The sequence below is a fragment of the Cryptomeria japonica genome, chromosome 8 (assembly GCF_030272615.1).
Source record: "Cryptomeria japonica chromosome 8, Sugi_1.0, whole genome shotgun sequence".
In the NCBI taxonomy this organism is placed as follows: domain Eukaryota; kingdom Viridiplantae; phylum Streptophyta; class Pinopsida; order Cupressales; family Cupressaceae; genus Cryptomeria; species Cryptomeria japonica.
The window spans coordinates 11,682,602-11,695,870 of NC_081412.1; positions in this window are offsets into that span (position 1 = coordinate 11,682,602).

Here is a 13,269-nt window from a genome sequence, read left to right on the forward strand (position 1 = left end):
GATAATGAATCAGATGAATTAATAAAATTGTCAGCTAGCTTATTAATTTCCTCCTGTATCTTGCTCATTTTCTTGTCTATGTCAACTGCCAAAAAGTTTGTCTTACAAGTATCTTTGTACAAAGTTTTGAACTCCTTAAGTGTGCTGCACAGTTCCAGTAGAAGTGTGTCAAACTGCCTTGTACACTTCTTTATTTGTTCCTCAAAGAATTTCTATTTTTCTTTTTCTAACATCTCTTTGAATGCTTCCTCCTTTATTTGTTCAACTGTCACTGTGTTGTCAGTAATATACTTAGACAAAGTGTCAAGTTGACTCAAAGAATCCTTATTATCTACATTGCATTTTGGAGCTATCATCTTCAAAATTGGAATTGTGTCATCTATAGCTTTATATGCCTATGAACTACAATTTGTTATTTTCTTTAAAGAATCTAAAAGAACTTCAGTTACATTTGTTGATTTAAATCATGTAGTTGAAGAGTCAACACTCTGAATTCCACCGGTGGGAGAAATATCCTTGCTTGTAGTGACCTCTAGTAGGTCAGTCTATGTTTCCATTTCTTTAAACAAGGGTTTGTCTTGCTCGGTAGTTGCCGGTGGCACTGATTTTGTATTAACCTGTTCCTGTTTTGGAGCCTGTTGCTCTGCTTGATGTTTTGTTTGATGTTCTGCTTGTTGTTCTATTTTCCCATCTGCCGGTTTACCTTCAGTGTTATCTGTATTATCAATTACTGGTGGCTCACTAGCCTTATCTGTCCTACCGGTTGTGTCCTTATCTACCACAATGTTGACCTTCTGAGTATCAACATTTACTGTATATAGTACCTCAGAATTAGGATTTGTATCCTCATGTGATATATCCATACTCTCATCAACCGGTTGATCTTCAGTTGTTGTTACTGGTGGACTAACCAGAGGTGGTGGGGATAAATTATCTTTTATTTTGATGTTTGGAGGTCTACCAACCTTTCCTTTTCCCTTATCCTTGTCTTTCTTATATACCTTGATTTCTTTAGAGTTTCTATACTCTTCCTATTTTTCTTTCTCAACAAGGAATATATCCCATCCATTTTCAATTTCTTCTGTAGCCTCATTTACTCTTCCAACCATTAGTGCAATATGCCGCTGTGCAGTAGAGAATAATGACCGGTTTGCCTCTGCAATTAGATCATCTATTTCTTTTGGAGAGTTAACTGGGTAGACAGCAAGTAATTTTTCAATTTTTATTTTCTTGTCAAGCTCTCCAATAGATTGTCTTCTTGCTTCCAATCTCTTGAATAGTTCATCTGGTATTTCATCTACAATTTGCATCAAAAATTTCTTGTAGATATCCAAGTGTAAGATAACACCGTTTTCAACCTTTTCTTTATCATCAACTGATAGTGAGTCATATAGTTTGTTGATGTTTTTCAGTTGTCCTTCCTCTATTATTTCATCTAGTAGTTTGCCAATCGGAGCAATATTTTGTTGAGTGCTTTTCTTTGGTGTCAACTTTTTCTTCTTAGGAGTAGACTTCTTGACCGGGGGCCTCACTGCCTGTTGTTTTTGTCTGGTTCTTCTAGGCAAAGGTGTGGATACCGGTGAAGGTTGTCTTTTCCTCACAACTCTTTTAAATGCAGCTAGCATGTCACTCTTTGAAGAAGTTGCTACCGGTGAAAGGTGAGTTTCTAGTTGTTGTGCCTATAACTCATCTTCAGTGATACCGGTTTGTTTTAGTACATCTTCTTTGATAGCCTTAGCCTGCCTTGAACCTCTCCTCACTGTTGCCTCTACTTTCTTCACTCTCTTCTTGGATTGAATTTGATTCTCAATGGTTTCAGCACTACCAAATACCTCTTCCTTAGGTTCATTGGGTGCTTCCAGAAGGGCTTTTGCATATGTTTCAATGATGTGATCATCTGTCTCATAACCCATTTCAGTAACCCAAATTGTTCTTGGTATAACTGCTTCCATCCAGATCTCATCCTTCTTAATCACAAAGCATATGTCATCTTTATATTTATCTACAATTGTTTGTGATAATCTTACTCTAGTGTTCATTCTGGCCTTTAATGCTTGAAAGTATTCATTAATATTCTTTTCTCTATTTTCACCCATGTTGTTCAATAAGTCAGATAGTTGTTTGCCTACCAGTATGTCAAATCCAAGGTTCTTATTACCTATACCGGGCACCTGTTTGGTTATATGTAGCATTAAGCATACAAGTAAGTTACCAAATCTGAATGTCCCTTTCTTATCCTTCTTGATCTTTCCCAGATTGTCAATAAGTTCATCCTTTAACCATTCACATACATCAATTTTCACATTATCTTTAACCATATCATGAGCACTTTTTATGCATAAGCTGGAAACTGAGTTAAGTCTGTTTGCATGTGTTGTTTTGTAACCTAAAATCATTTATGTCATTCACCCTTAAAGACCTTTTGTCAGATGTTGCACCGATTAGGTTCATTACCAGGTCATTTGAGACCTTCTTTGTCTTGTCTGGTCTATTACTGGTGGAAGGTAACCCTATTACATCTTTCACAGCTTCCTTGGTAATTATATGAATTGAATCTAGCCAAAAACATTCACCATGAACCCTGCTCAATACTATCCTTATCACTTCCTTGGGGAATTTTGGAATGCAGAGAATTTCAGTGAATCCTAGGGTTTCAATAATTTTGTGTTTAGGTTTCACATTACCGGAATCATCACATATGACAGTCTTGTACATGTTCTTGATTTCCTCATCACCTAGTTCTTCTATGTGGCAATGGATGTACATTCTAGGGTCTTTTGCAAAAACAACTCCTTTGGGGATTTGGGAAAATGCACCAATATTATCATCCTTTTTAGCTATCTTGGGAACTAACTGAAAAACGGGCCTAGGGCACTTGATTACTTCCACTACAGTAGGGTTTGCTATGAATTCAGGTACAGAAGAGGATGCCATGATAAATACCTTTTTCTACCTTTGGAAAGACTGATTGCTGAAATGCTTTGCCTCTTTGCTCGAAATTCCTTAGCTCTAGAAATTTCGCGCTCTTCGAATGTTTGAATGTTCGGTGAAGTAAAATGGAGCCAAAAACATTAATTTATAATGTCAATTTTGCCAACTACCACATTTAATGCTTGCTGGTTCAGTACTTATTTAACATATCTGCCGGTATAGAAGTAATTTCAACTTCTTACCATCAATTGAGGGAATAATAGCATATTTCACATTGATTGCCAAACCCTCAAAAGAATTTTCTTCAACTAGATGAAGAGACTCCTGTCGGTGGAGTGCTACTTTGTTCTCCCGGTGGAGTGTTGCTTGGTTCTACCGGTGGAGGAGTATTCCCAACACCATTTAGTTCTGATTTTCTAATCCATTGTTTTGAGAATTCTTGGTTAACTTCTTCAACCTTTTCTTTTCCTTTCAAATTAGGACCTTTGTTGTCTACCAGTGAGGACTTGCTTCTACAAAATTTAGCAATATGCCCAATTTTGTTACATGCATAACAAGTCACATTATTTCTCTGAATAACCTTTCCATAACCTATGCCAGTTTGTGTTCTACATTGATTAGATAAGTGTCCAAATCTTCCACAAACATAACATCTCACATTCATTTTGCAATTCTCAGAGTTATGACCAACTTTGTTGCATTTAGAACATTGACCGGTGGGTGTACTAATATTCTGATAATTTCTAGATCTACATTGATTTTCTCTATGACCATACTTGTTATAGTTAAAGCATTTGCCATTGAATTTATAAGCAGTAGGTTGTCTTACCGGTTTGCTATGATCCTGTGTGTTTGCAGTACCGGAGCTTTCACCAATTTCAAAGCCAAGACCATTAGTGTCACCATTAGGTTTCTGATTCTTCAACAAGTCACCAAGTTCCTCTGAGCTTTTCTTGAATTTTTCTTTATGTTGATTTGCAGCAGCCAGTTCTCCTTCCAAGATACCTTTTTGTCTCATGAGTTCATTTCAGTTATTCTATGCATGCATCAGATCTGTCTTCAACATATCATTTTCATAACTAAGTCTTGTGTTTTCATTTGTAGCATCATTCAGTCTTCTAGTCAAGTCTTCTTCATTCTTCTTTCTATCTTCAATTTCTTTACAAAATCTCATAGTCATATCTTGCATCTCATTCTTTGTTGTCATGTCTCTTGCTTCAGCTTGTTCATCAGATCACTAAGAGTTTCCTTTTCATCATTCTCATTTTGCATCTTTTCACAAAGTTCTCTTCTCTTGTTTCTTGAAATAGTAAGATTTTCTTGAAGTGCTTGAATGATATCCTGAGCAGCCTTTAGATCATCTTCAAGTTTGATATTTTTCAATTTTTCTGCATCATAGTCTGAGAGAGCTCCTTCAAGTTGTTTCATCAAGTTTTCCATCTCTACCAGTGTCAAGATCTTCCTCAAGCTGTTAGGCTTCTGAAAATAGAGGACCAGGCTCTGATACCAATTGTTAGGATTCCCACGGATACTGAGAGGGGGGGTGAATTAGTATCTAACCGGTTGTAAGATTTTCTTAACTTAAAACATGTAGAGCATATTAATACTATGTACCGGTAAACAGAAAGTAATGCAATAAATAGAGAAAAAAGCAATAAAGATTTGACACTTGTGATGAAATTCAAGCAAACTGATTGGAAAGAGAGGATGAACAACTTGAAAAGAAGAAGAAAGTGGATGAACATTTCAAGGAGATGCAAGATGACTTGGAGGAGAGAATTGGTGTGCCATTTACTATTGTTGCTATATAGTCATAATCTAGATGGAGAAGGTCTTGAAGAGTTACTATTGCTATTGCTAAATCGCCTACACCTTCTACAACTATTGCCCAAAGCAAAAAAATGGCTAATATTGCTAGAGCAATTAGAAACTTCAACATAAAAAAATAAACCAAGAAGAAAACAAAGGCAAGTAGAGAAAAGATAAAAATTGTAAATGTTGATGATGAAGATGAGGAATAATAAATCAAGAATTTTGAACTAAGAAGAAGAGAAAAGGGAATTGTGGAAATTAAAGAAGAAGGGAGTTCTAAGAAGATAAATAAAGGAAAGAGAAAATTGAAAAGAGAACCTAAGAAATCAAAGAACGCTCCTTCAGATTCAAATGGGGATGATCCCTATGATCTAAGCACTATCTTTACTTCCATAGAGTGCCATGGAGCACTGCAAATAATTTCATAGCCCTATCCGGACGTGCCTTCATACAATCAAGATGTTATAGAACAAGCTATCATAATGTATATGATGAAACATGTAATTATATGTTGAGTGACAATAGAGAACAACTTCTAGAGTTCCTTGCAAATGTTTTGACTAAAAGAAGAAATTAAGTTGTGGGATTAGAGTAAAAAATTAGGAAACAAGCTATCTGATAGAGTGGAGCCATTTTGACTAAGGAAGAGATAGCCAAAATAACCCAGAGATGGTTGCAAGAACTAAGGACAAAAAAGGGTTAATTCCTTTATGGGTATGACTAAAGAAGCACAATAATAAGTGTTGAAAGAGACCGAAGAATTCATTACTAAATTCTTGAGAGAAATGAAAAGAATTGTAGTGATAGAAAAACAAGTCCCTTTAGGGAATGCGGGTCTAGAAGACAATATTGATGAGACCATTGATTTTTAAAGAATATATCATGTAGTTATAGAAATTGTTACCTCTAGTATAGGATCTATACAATCCTCTATATGCATAATTTGTATTACACGAAAGAAGCAATGCTATTTTTTGTGTAAAGACTGTACACGTGTTTCTTTTATTTACATCAACACAATATTTCTCTCTAATTTGTTGTAGCACTTTGTTACTTCTCAAACCTACAAAAAAATAACCCATACCACTAATCGAAGACAATGATTTAAAAAAGATCTAGACGTGAGAATACCACTATGGTGTCTCAAAATAAGTGGTAAAAACACATGCAAAAATCATACACCCCCTTAGTGGACAATCTATAGACATAGTAAATTATAATGAATAATCACATGGATACCTAAGTCCATCCAAAGAAAATTAGTCAATTACAAGTATTTCATTATTCTTTGATGGCTCTAATACCTAACATGCACAACATGCAAATCTTACTGCCCTACATAAGATAACATGAAGATACATGCAACAAAACATGTGTAAACATACAAGTTTAAGTTCTCTCCCCACTCTCAAAGTGTATTCCTAAAAGGAGTGTTTTGATAATATTCTTTGTAACCAATACTGATTTAATTGGATCCAACTCAATGCAAATATAGTTTTCATAGTTAAATAAAATTTAATTTTTTAATCTTTTATGACCCTAGGCATCCAAGTACATATTCTAGAAGGATCATGGAGACATATGAAAATGACTAAGGTTTGCAAGATTAATGCCACCTTATAATCCTAACAATTTTGACACATGCATAGTGAGTGGGGACCACATAACCTTTAAAAGAACACAACCTAATTTTAAGGGACCAACCAAATGATAAAATATAATATATCAAAGCATGGATTAAGTAATTTTGTAGTGGTTCAACAAGATCGATGAAATACAAAATCATAATGAGTAGCCAAAAGTATTTTAGGCTAAACAAATAAATCCTATAGGACATAGCCGTTAAAACCCTATGAAAATTGAATTACATGGTCCAACACCTTGTATTTGTCATCACAACGTCATCTACCTTCATGTGTGTACCTTATTCTAGTTGCATGTACTTCATAGTATTTTTTTTAATGTCCCTTCATTACATTATTATACTATATAATGACATATTTTAAGACTTGTATATATTCCATCCTTCTCCCTTGTTAGTAGTATGCGATTTTATAGAATTATTTATGCTTGTGTTATTACTTGCTTAGTTTCCTTTTGGAGTGAACTATTTACCTAGATTTTATTTCTATAAACTAGGTAGGTTAACAAGTTGATTACCCATTTTGGTGAGATAGAACACTAGTGTTGAATTATTAATTATAAAGATAATTATTAATTATAAAGATAACCATTTATCTTCTTCAGCTTATCAACATTCTTGGGAATACTAGTACATTTTGGTGTACCATCTATATCGTTAAATATTAAATAGTTTTATTTATTTATGCATTGTTCAAGTAGTGTTGTTCTTACTCAATTAGAGTTTTGCCTCTTTGATCTTTTTCTTGATCCTAATTCTAGTGAAGGTTATTCAATTTTAACAATATAGTAATTTCTATTGAGTAGTAGTTTGTAATTTTTTTGCTTCAATTGAGCTCTATATGTTCACTTTCATATTCTTAACCTTTCATATTCTTTCTTTTAGGGAGTAGGTTTTTCTTGATTTTTTTTTTTGAGAGAGAACTATTTTAAACTTGAAATGAAAGAAGTTGTACTAATTTTAGCTTTTTCATTCTTTAATGGAGTTATTCATATTCCTAATATTTCAAGAAAAAATTTAATAAATATTGTTGGCAATTTGGAGGAATTGATTATGTGTTACATTGATGGCAACACCGGCTATTTTGGTTGTTTATCAATTTCCAATTGATTCCGGTAGAGTGGTTGATTATGATATTGAACTAGTAGGATCCGATATGCTTTAGTTTGTGGAATTGGTTTGGATATGTCATTCATGATATTTAGATGTGTATCACGATCAGTTGGTTCAGGATTTGATGAATCGGGAGCTATCATTTGTTCTAGTAACCCTTTTGGTCACCGGTAAGGGTTTTACTGACAAAGCTTTGTTGAAGATCTTTTTATGCACGTGATAAGGGGTGTTGGTGCGGCTTCTAGATGGATTTTAGGATGCTGTTGGTTATCTTGTTCATTTTCCAGTTCATCGATGGTGTTGGATTTGGTTTATGGCGACCTATTTTGGGTCTAGTGTTATCTAGGTTATGAACCGGTTTCTGTAATGTGTTGGAGGATGTTCCTGATGCATTACCAACGGGATTTAATGATTGATTTGTTGGCATTCTACACTCTAGTGATAAATGATGGTGTTGTCATTGATGGCAACCTACTGACAACCTTCAGGAAACCACCCAACATTCATCTGGTAAAGACACCAACAAACACTTCATCGACAGTGACAACAATGTATACCGGCACCCCAACCAACAGGAATAAAGTTTTGTTTATTGTATTTAATTTTAAATATCTTTTGTAAATTTGACATGGCATATTGTAATAGACTCATATATGTATGAGATCTTGTAAATCATTTAGCTGATAGAGAGATGCAAAAAATGGATATAGTAGAAGTGATGAGCGAATATTAAGGCAAATTTTGTATAAGGCTTATGGTTATAGTATGAGTTTAAACCGGTACTGAACCTAGCATAGCAGATGCTGAATTGTAGCAGTACATTATATTGGATTCTCATAATCCATTTGTAAGTTAGTGAGACTTCCATTTTGTATATTGAACAGTGAGCTCTAGGAAGTTGGCCTTCCTGCATATGCAGGCCCCTCATTGTAAGTAATATCCATTCATTGGCCAGTGAGTGAATATTGTGGGTCACAAATCCCACCAAGGTTTTTCCCACACCGGGTTTCCACGTTAAACATCTTGTGTTATGGTGTGTTTTCTATGTTGTCTTTATTGTTCCTATTTACTGCATTAATTCTTGTTTACCGGTACATTGTTTTGAAATGCAAAATACTTAATAATGTTAAAAAATTTGTCAACCGGTTAGATACTGATTCACCCCCCCTCTCAGTATCTTTGGGACTATCATTAATCCTAACAATTGGTATTAGAGCCTGGTCCTCTATTTTCAAAAGCCTAATAGCTTGAGGAAGATTCTTACACCCGTACAAATGGAGAACTTAAGAAAGCAATTAGAAGGAGCTCTTGTGGACTATGATTCAAAGAAGTTGAAGATGATCTGAGGACTGCACAAGAATTCATTCAAGGACTTCAGAAGAATCTTACTATTGCTAGAAATTAAAGAAAAGAACTTCATTAGAAGATGCAGAGTGATGATGATGAAAAGGAAACTTTTAATGAGCTTGTGAACAAATTGAGGCAAGAAAACATGACTATGAGGAATGAAATGCAAGACATGACTATGAGATTTTGTAAAAACATTGAAGATAGAAAGAAGAATGAAGATGACTTGACTAGGAGACTCAATGATACTAGAAATGAAAATCTAAGACTTAGTCATGAAAATGATATGCTAAAGACATATCTGATTCACATGGAACATGATAAAACTGAACTTATGAGACAGATGGGAATTCTGGAAAATGAGTTGGCTATTGAAAATCAACATAAAGAGAAATTCAAGAAAAGTTCAAAAGAACTTGATGATATGCTGAAAAGTTAGAAACCTAATGGAGATACTAATGGACTTGGATTTGAAGTTGGAGAAAGTTCCGGTACTACAAACAACCAAGATCAAAGTAAACTAGTAAGACAACCTAATGCTTACAAATTTAATAGGAAATGCTTTAACTGTAACAAGTATGGTCATAGAAAAAATCGGTGTAGATCTAGAAACAATCAGAACATTAATGCACCCACCGGTCAATGTTCCAAATGCAACAAAGTTGGTCATAATTCAGAAAACTGTAGAATGAATGTAAGATGTTATGTTTGTGGAAGATTTGGACACTTATCTAGTGAATTCAGAACACAAACCAACATAGCCAAATATGGAAAGGCTATTCAGAAGAATAATGTGACTTGTTATGCTTGTAACAAGATTGGACATATTGCAAAATTTTGTAGAAGCAAGACTTCATTGTAAAACAATAAAGGACCCAGTTTGAAAGGCAAAGAGAAGGTTGATGAGGTAAAGAAATTTTTTTCAAGACAATGGATTAGAAAGAGAGATTAGAATGTTGACAAGACTATTCCTTTACCGGTAGAACAGAGTATTACTCCACCGGCAGGAGATTCTTCATCCAACTGAGAACTAACTCTTTGGGGGTATTGCAGCAAGTTGAATATCATGCAATTTACCCTCGATAGATGGTGAGAAGATAGATTTCTTCTTTACCAGAAGATGTGTTAAGTTTCACTTAACCAACAAGCATTTAATGCGGTTGTTCGAAGAAAAGACATTATAAAGCATCAGTTATCCCTCTTTTTCAATTCACCGAGAATTCAAACCTTCATAGAGCACGAAATCCGAGAGAAGGCACTCAACCATTATTAGGCAGATTAAGGTATTTTTCAATGGCTTCCTAGGCCAGTTTTTAAGATCATTCTCGAGATAGCGAAACAAGATGATTCCATAGATGCTTTTTCTAAAATTTTAAAAGGTGTTGCTTATGCTGAAGACCCTAGAATCTATATTCATTGCAATATTGAGGAATTAGGTTATGAGGAAATATTGAAAATGTTTAAAACTATTATCTAAATGGAAATGTAAAACCCGAACACAAGGTAATTGAAACTTTAGGTTTTGTGGATATCTTGGACATCCTTGAATTTCCTAAGGAGGTAGTAAGAATTGTCCTTAGCAGAGTTCATGGAGAATTTATTTGGCTAGATTCAGTTTGCAAAATCACTAAGGAAGCAATTAGGGCAGTGACAGGTTTACCCTCCATCGGTAAAAGGCTAGATAAGACTAAGAAGGTTCCTAATAACACTGTCATGACATTAACAAGAGCAACATATGACAGCAAATCCCTGAGAGTAAATGATGTCAAGGATGAAAATGTTAGATTCATAAGCATGATCTTAGGCTACAAAACCACACATGCAAATAGATATGGTGAATAATGATGCAAAAATAGATATATGTGAGTGGCTAAAGGATGAAATAATAGACGACCTGAAAAAGATAAAAGGAGATAAGAAAGGAACATTTCATTTTGGCAATCTTTTGGTATGTCTTATGTTATATTTCACAAAAGAAGTTCCTGGTATTGGAAAGAAAGATTTTGGATATGATATACCGGTAGGCAAACAATTGCTAGAAATCTTCACCAGCATGGGCACTGACAAGGAAAAAAATATAACATAGTACTTCAAAACCTTCAAAGCAAAAATGAAAACAAGGGAGAGACTACCACAGAGTATACTAGACAAGTACAACAAGGAAATATGGATGGAGGTAGTTCTTCCCAGAACTCTTTGGTAGCTGAAATGGGGTATGAGGCAGATGTAAACATTATTGAAACTTATGCTAAATCCCTATTAGAGGCACCTAGAGAACCAGAAGAAGAAGTTTTTGGTAATGTAGAATCAATTGAGAGTGATGTACAAACATTGAAACAAAGGAAGAAAAGAGAAAAGTACATAAGGAGTGCATCTAAACAAGCAAAGGTAATAAAGGAAAATATCTTGAAAATAACTGGAATTAAGGAAAGTGACCTAGAAGGATTACAACCGGAGGCACATCTCTCACCGGTTGGTACATCATCAGAAAGTGAAATACCTACAGATTTTAAAAGAGTTGATAGGAAGAGAAAACCTTCACCGGTACCCTCTCCTCCACCCAAGAAAACAAGAACACCAAGACAGAAGCAACAAGCAGTGAGACCACCGGCAAAGAAGTTGACACCAAAGAAGAAGAAACAAAAACAGGTTATACCACCTCTGGATAACTTATTGAGTGAAATCACTGATGACGATAATTTATCAAATGTGATCAAACTGTATAACACATTCACTGATGTTGAAAAAGAAAGTGTTGAGAACAACATAATTCTACATCTTGACATATACAAGAAAGTATTAATAGAAGTTGTAGATAATTTGCCTAATGAATTGTACAGAAGGTTAGATGCTAAGAGGATTGCAGTTATGGAGCTAGATAAGAAACCCAAGATTGAAAAACTTCTAGCAGTACATCCGGTTAACTCTATAGAAGAGATTGATGAACTAATTAGTGAAGCTAACAGATCAATTTTCTCAAGTGGTCACCAGCATGTAAGCCTAATGGCTAGTAGAGTCAATGAAATTGTAGAAGAAACAACAGACAAATGGGATATCTTTTTTGTTGAGAAGGAAAAATAGGAAGAGTTGAACCGACCTAAGAAAACTTTCAAAGTTTATCAGAAGGACAAAGACAAAGGAAAAGGTAAAGTTGGTGTATTACCAAACATAAAAGTGACTGACAACCTACCACCACCACCTTTGGTTACTACACCAGCAAATACCGAGGACACACCGGCTACTGAAGATGTTAACACAACACATGAGGATACTAACCCTGAGTCAAAAAATTTATTTACCATGAACATTGATACTCAGGAAGTAAACATTACTATGGATAAGTTTAGCACAAAAGTACAGGATAATATTGCTAACACTAAAAAAAATTGAGCAACCGACATAAAATATTAAGGTTGGAATACAAGCAGAGAAAACAGTACATATAGAACAACCTTTGGATAGTGAAATGAATACTAGTAATGTAGATGCTGGCATTGAAAAATGAACAGAGATAGAGATACTGGCAGTGGATAACACAGAGATACTGGCAGTAGATAATACAGAGAAACCAATAGAGAAACTGATAGATACACAGGTACACATTGAGACAATACAAATGGTAATCATTGAGAAGCCTAAACCATTGCTAGTTGAAACACAAACTCAAACTGATCCACTAGCAGTTGAAACAAGAAAATTGGTTAATAGTACTGCAAGCACTGAGATAGTAAAGGTAGTTGGTCAGACATCTGTTACTTCACTGAGTGAATTCAGACCTACAAATGTGACTGAAGTACTTCTGGACTCAATAAAGAAAATAATGGATTGTAATGCATTGGCCTATAAGGCAATTGATGACACTATTCCTATTCTTAAGATGATTGCACCAAAATGCAACTTAGATCAAGTAAAGGATTCTTTAGGACAGTTAGACACATTGTCTAAATTCATTTCTAGAAATATACTGACAGTTGATCAAATAAATGAGGAAACATTCAAGGAGAAAATAAAACAATAAAGAAGTGCACAGAACACATTAACACACTTTTACTGGCACTAAATAAAACAATTTTGGAGTACAAGGAACTGTACAGGGATACATGCAAGACAAATCTGTTAACAATGAACATTGAGAAGGAAATAAGCAAAGTTCAAAAGGAGATAGATGATATATCTGATAATATCATTGGTTCATCTGAACCTATATCAGTTATCAAACAAGAGATAGCATGATTTGAGGAAAAACTGGAAAAATTAGAGAATGAGAAAGCAACGATCAAGGAAAAAGCCAGAGAGCTTAAGCACAAACTTAGTCCTAAATTAGACAACCTTATCTCTCTGAGGAAAGAGATCTCTAAGGCATTAATTCAAGGTCAAAAGTCATCGGAGGAGCATATGCATCATCTCACCAGTACAATCCAGAG